Source organism: Anoplopoma fimbria, chromosome 21, assembly GCF_027596085.1.
Source record: "Anoplopoma fimbria isolate UVic2021 breed Golden Eagle Sablefish chromosome 21, Afim_UVic_2022, whole genome shotgun sequence".
Classification (NCBI taxonomy): Eukaryota; Metazoa; Chordata; class Actinopteri; order Perciformes; family Anoplopomatidae; genus Anoplopoma; species Anoplopoma fimbria.
The window spans coordinates 22,270,572-22,277,576 of NC_072469.1; positions in this window are offsets into that span (position 1 = coordinate 22,270,572).

A 7,005-nucleotide genomic window follows, 5' to 3' on the forward strand; every position below is an offset into this window, starting at 1 on the left:
TTTGCCAAGATAACAGATCTGAGTCTTCTCCTATAATGCGTGATGAGGTTGGTGAACACATGGCACTGGATCTGAGACCAGTCCTCCATGCAGAAGCTCTCCAGATCCTTCAGATTCCAAGGTCGACGCTTGTGGACTCTCCTCTTCAGCTCATCCCACAGATTCTCTATGGGGTTTAGGTCGGGGGACTGTGATGGCCATGGCAAAACCTTTATTCTGTGGTCGGTGAACCATTTTGTGTAGATTTTGAGGTGTGCTTCGGATCATTGTCCTGCTGGTATGTCCAACCACGGCCCATTTTAACCTTCCTGGCAGAGGCTGTTAGGTTTTCATTTAATATCTGCTGGTATTTGATGGAGTCCATGATACCATGTATCCTAACAAGATGTCCAGGGCCTTTGGAAGAAAAACAGCCCCAGAACATCAAAGATCCGCCACCATACTTCACAGTGGGTATGAGGTGCTTTTCTGTATGGCTATCTTTCTGTCTACGCCAAACCCACCTTTGATGTTTGTTGCCAAAAAGCTCTATTTTGGTCTCATCTGATCATATAACCCGGTCCCATTGAAAGTCCCAGTAACGTTTGGCAAACTGTAGGCGCTTTAGTTTGTTGTTGATTGACAGCAGAGGCTTTTTCTGGCAACCCTCCCAAACAACTTGTGGTGATGTAGGTGGCGTCTGATGCTAGTTTTGGAGACTTTCTAACCCCAAGACTCAACTAACCTCTGCAATTCTCCAGCTGTGATCCTTGGAGATTCTTTTGCCAGTCAAACCATCCTCCTCACGGTGCGTGGGGTCAATGTACACACACGTCCTCTTCCAGGCTGATTCTTAACATCTCCTGTCGCTTTAAACTTCTTAATTATGCCCTGATAGTGGAAATGGGTATTTTCAACTGTTTAGAGATTTTCTTATATCCATTTTCTGATTTGTGCAGCTCAACAACTTTTCGTCGCACATCGTCACTGTGTTCTCGGGTCTTTCCCATAGTGATGAATGACTAAGGGAATTTGGCCTGTGTCACCTCATATTTATACCCCAGTGAAACAGGAAGTCATGGTTGACCACTTAGGTAAGATTTTTGTGAATACTTTGAGTGAAAGACCAAGAGGATAAACAGCAAAGACATTTTTTCACAGCCTGTTTTGCTCATATTCACTAAGGGTGCCAATGATTCTGGAGGGCACTGTATACTCAACACACAGGTAAACATACAATCACAGTAATATATTGCACTGAGGCGCGCTCACATAACTGTGTCTGCTACTTTGAACGAGTGAGATTTCTAAAAGTGTCGGGTGGATTTGGGAAAATACATTATACACAAGCCATTTTTCTTATTTACATTTGCTGGAAAAAAAAGGAACACTATAGTTTAATTTTAAGTATTGTATAATAGTATTACTTTAAAATCTCTGTCGGGACATATCACATATGTTGTACAGTTAAGTAACTTATATTTCACTTGAAGTAAAGATCACACAACTTCATTGAAGATCTGAAACAAGCTGATCCACAATATGAGTGTGAAGCTGTCATATATTGTAGAATTCAATTACTTTGCCTACATTAAGAAAATAACTTTTTGAATGAACTTCATTAAATCATGGGAAGAATATCCACATGATTAAATTACTTTCTTTTAGCAATAAGCCATCCTGTTGGTCTAATTTAAAGGAGGACAATAAGTGCACGGGCAGAGTGTGTGCAGACACGCGTGTAAATAGAAGGTACGCTGTGATTGGAGGGACTTATATCATTCCTGCCAGAGCTACCAGTACCGTACTGTATTTCTTCTTTTGTCATTTAATTTGTTTATTGCCGTCGGGATGGAAAGAGAATTTTGACAAATACAACAGAAAATGTTTCTAAAATACATTAAACACCCTAACTGGCTCCTACAGAATACCTTAACTGCATGTTTGTAAATTGAACAATCCACCATACCCCTAAAGGTCACTGTAAGGATACATCTAAGAAATAAACCCGTGATATCCGCCTTAAAACAGGGAGTGAAACATACTTCCCTGTGAGTAAAGGTGGAGACGTGGAGTGACCTTTAGGTTTTTGTTGCAACCAAGCCAGGCCAAATCCTGCAAGGCTCCCGGACTACGAGAGAAATGTTGAAACTGTTGTTACACAAACCCCCCTTGTTACTTCAAATCACTTGCAGCTGTTCTGAGCAACATTTTGTTGTGTGTCAGCGGTTTTGGTTAATCCCTGGACTTCACACGATAGTCACATCCCTGTGAGTATCGTCTTGTGACTACTGTTCCTCTTTGTTAATCACATGCTGCATGATTTTTGTTCCTATTAACAAATTAAATAAATAGTTAAGATATTTGACAATTGGTCCTGCTGTGCTTTGTAGCTATCGTAGCTATCTGATTTAAATTTAAAAACTCATTATAAAGACGCTTGTGAAGGTCAAATATGACAATTTTTTTGGTTCTTCCTGTTTTATGAAGTGTTCACATTATCTGTTTTTACCCTATAGGATACTGACAAAAGACTTAAAGGAGGAAATAATGTTTTCCATCTTATTCCTGGGATTTAAATGAAAGTGTACGGAAACTATAAAAAGGAAAGAATATACAGACATGCAAAAGTAAAGATGCTCATACCCAAAGTTCACCTCTACAGATGCTAAAAAGTATTAAAAGAAACTCTGTGGACATAAATGCATTTTGAACATACAGTTGATTACAGTTGGCTTCTTCAGTTATTTTCCTCGATGAAAGTGTTGAATTAATCCCACGTCCACAATTCTAAAAAGAGGAAAAGTTGGATCAAGTCAAATCCGTTTCCAAAAGCTTGGTGGTACAAGTCATTGAGATGATGTTTCATGGAGACAGTGTGTTTTTTTTAGGAAATAATAACATTGGTGAAGGCCTTGTGACCTAGTAGCTTCATGGACATGAGTCAATAAATGATTATTTTCCACCACATTGTGACTGCTGGTCTTTTTTCTGTACAGAGATGTATCTTTTCAAAAAATGCATCACCTAAGTTTAAAGCACAACTTCTCATTTCGGGTGCAAACCTTTACCTGGAATTCTGTGCATTAAAAAAAAATGGTTTGTCTGAATTGTACAGAAATTGTGTTTGCAAAAAATGTCACAGTCAGTTAACATAGATTTACAAAAATGACCACAATTAACCTTCACTTTTAGCCAGGCTAGGTCAGCTGTATCTGTCTGTATTATAATAGTACCAATATTAAACGGACACATTTGAGATAGGTATTCATTTTTTCATCTAACTTTTGGCAAAAAAGTTAATTAACATGTTTCCCTATATGTCAAACTGTTTCAATATACCCTAAAGTCACTAGGGGGCATTGAAACTTAATTTGATTTACACAATTTGAGCCTACTACATTTTTGGGAAGTGCCGCAGCTGGACTTGGGGAGTAACTAGAAAATGCGTTTCCTGCTGAAAATGCGTTGGAATGCTGAAATTAGTCACAGAGCATTGCTGAAAATGTGGAAGTTGCAAATTACTTTCCTGAAAAAGCCCAAAAGCCAAGAACTGCACTGTTGAAAAACCTGGTAGTTGAATTGTAAAAGTGGCAGAGATGAAAGCAAAAAAAAAAAATTATTACCTTTACACTAATCTGATCTCCCATTTATGTTGCAGCTTTTGAGCCAGGTCGTAAAATAACTGAATGACAGGGATTTCGCATCCCCCCAATCATTGACTTGAGACCAATCTCAAAGACAGGGCTGTACCTGAAACCATCTTGTTGTGTTGTTGTGGGAGTCTTTCAGTGGACTTTAAGAGTCCAGAAACTAAACCAATAAAGAAATACACTGAGAATACACTATATGTCAACTTTCCTGAATAAAGCAAAAAGAAAGTAGACCAACAATATGAAGAGTCTACAGCCTCTAAAGTCTAAACTTGAAATCTAGAGCATCAGGACTCATTACCAGGTAATTAATTACAGAGTTGGTCAGTTATCTTTGAATTATCTCTTTGGTCAACATGTTGGTTTGTCTGACAAAAACAATAAATTAATTACATTTTGATGCGACAGACCCTTATCTGTATGTAGGACTAAAAGACTTGTTGAAAATGTGATTGCTGCTGCTTGATGTAACTCAAGAAAACTTACAATGTCACTAGTCAATTCTTGCAAGCCAAAAAGTTTAATATATTGCAGCAAATTGATCAGAAGTCATTTTTATTGAATGTGAACATAAAAAAGGTAACAAACACTTTATGGTCAGGGCAGATCATTTTGGCTTTAGTTTTTACCTCAAAAAATGTACATGTAGGAAATGTATTTAAATTCACTGTAATTCTCAGTGTTTAATTAATCACAAAAACCTTGAAGAGAGTTGAGCGTTTAACCCTCTATGGCATGCTGTTGCCCTCAGGCAACAAACTACCTTTTTGGACCTCACACTGCCCCCTTAATTTTTTAAAATAAATGTTTATAAAATTACCAGATATGTCTGTGTCCAATGAAATGAGGGCCCAACGTGGGTGTGACCTTTTCTCTTGGGGTGAAGCAGTCTTTTCAGGCAGCAAAGCTGCATGGGACACAGTGCCACAAATCTCTAAGATAAATATAACTTTTTAACCAGTTTAAATTGAAATCAACTCATAAACTTGACTTTGAGCTATTGGATGGGAGCCCCCCCCCCCAGCTGATAGACAGCTGATAGCTTGAATGATGCTTCTGACTTTGACAGCCGGAATTGGGAGTGTGCAGTTAGAGTGGAAAAGCAGTATTATAGAGAGCGTGCCTGGAAAAGGCTGGAAGCACTGTGAGAGTCATGTTCTTCGACTTCTCCAGTGCCTTCAACACCATCCAGCCTTTGCTTCTGAGGGACAAGCTGGAGCAGACCGGGGTGGACCACCACCTCGCTTCATGGATCCTGGACTACCTCACCAACCGTCCACAGTATGTGAGGATACGGGAGTGTGAGTCAGACCTGGTATCCTGCAGCACGGGGGCCCCACAAGGAACCGTTCTGGCTCCATTCCTCTTCTCCATATACACATCGGACTTCATGTACAGTTCTGCAAACTGCCACCTGCAAAAGTTCTCTGATGACTCTGCAATCGTCGGCCTCATCTCCGCCGGTGACGACAGGGAATACAGGGAACTGAACCAGGACTTCATGGTGCCAGTGGAACCGCCTCCAGATCAACTCTCGGAAAACCAAAGAGCTGGTGGTGGACTTCCGCCGGGGTAAACACTGTCCTCCGGAACCAGTGAACATCCAGGGAAAGGACATTGAGATTGTGAAATCTTATAAGTACCTGGGTGTTCACTTGAACAATAAACTGGATTGGACTAATCATACAAATGCACTTTACAAAAAGGGTCAGAGCAGACTCTATCTGCTGAGGAGACTGAGGTCCTTTGGAGTGCAGGGAGCACTGATGAAACTCAGAAGATTTGTAATCAGGTGAGATTCAATCTACATTCATTCTTCAGGACAAACCACACTCAACTCTATGGTCTATATTTACATCATGTTTTAATTAATTCATCCACAGGTGAAAGATCAAGTGGAAAAAAGGACAGGCCAGAACTATCGGGAATTCAAAGCAGTTGAATACAGGAGTCAGGTTATGGCTGGACTAAACTTCCCCATCAAGGTAAATAATATAATTATATTTGAAAACAAAAAATGGAAGCCAGATGTGTGTCTTTGAATGATATAGAGGTTGAATTAATATTATTTGTGATATCCAGTTGAATTTAATATCATGTCAATGTGACGCACACAAAATGTATGGTCACATTTTTGTTTATTTGATTAATATATGATGTAATGTACTGTTAGTTAAAATATTCAATGAAATAGAATCATCTATTATACTAACTTCCTCAGAAGTGTATTTCACCCTGTGGCCACTAGGCGGCAGTGCAGCGCTGTGGTTCAGGATGTGCGCACGCAACGTCTTCCCACAGCGCGGGAAAACTACCAATGAAGACGCCACAGAACTGCCTGCTCTCACAGGTTAGTAATATATGTAAATACAAAATAAACACCATTTAAATAGAGACCAATGTTTATAGAACAATTGTTAAAATTTGTGTTTCATGTATTTGTTTAGAAGCAACGTGAGTTCGGTATTAAGACTGACTGTCGGATGCTAACGTTAGCTTAGCTGAATGATAATAGCAGTACATTCCCCTGGGTTTTCTGGCTCCTGCACATCATAATATTTGTAAATAATGAAGTGATATAAATCTGTATGTTCAATGAGTTGTGTCACACTGAGTATGTTGGTTAAATGTGACCGAAAGATGTATATTAGTGTTGTGCCTGTTTGTTAGCCTGTGTTAGCGCTCGTCGTATTGTTGGCGCCGCCATTGTTAGAGATCCGTGACGTCACCTCCACCACAGTAGCTGTGGGACGGCTAGAGAGATCCGTGACGTCACCTACACCACAGCAGCTGTGGGCAGCTGTGGGACTAGAGAGGGTTTTATGCCCAGCTGTCCCAGTTATACTGGCTGGATGGAGTGATTAAGTGGGATAGTGAATATATGAATGTGTGAATGTTGCTTAATTAAGTTGTTGTACATTTATGTGATTTTGTGAAAGACAATGCACTTGAAAGAAATATGTAATAAATATAGCCCGGGAAAACTACCAATGAAGACGCCACAGAACTGCCTGCTTCCTCATTTATTCCTGTTTTCACAGGCACACATCATCTGCACACAGGCTCTCTAGCACTGAGACCTGTAAGTACGGACACCACCAGAGCAGTAATAAGTGTTTATGGAGTTATGGGAAAAAAGAAAAAGAGTAACAACATTTTTCTTTTTCTTTTTATTAAGTAGGGGAGGGTGTGGCACCCTGGACATTTGAATGGCTACAATTATTTGCAGGATTGTTAATGTATTAGTGTGTGTTATTAACTTGTCCCCCACACCATTATTTTCTGGTTATTATAATTTAAAACGCTTTGTGTTACTTCTAAACTAACCTGCTTTCACTTTAAGTAATCGGAGGGCGAAAATCACTTTCGCCAA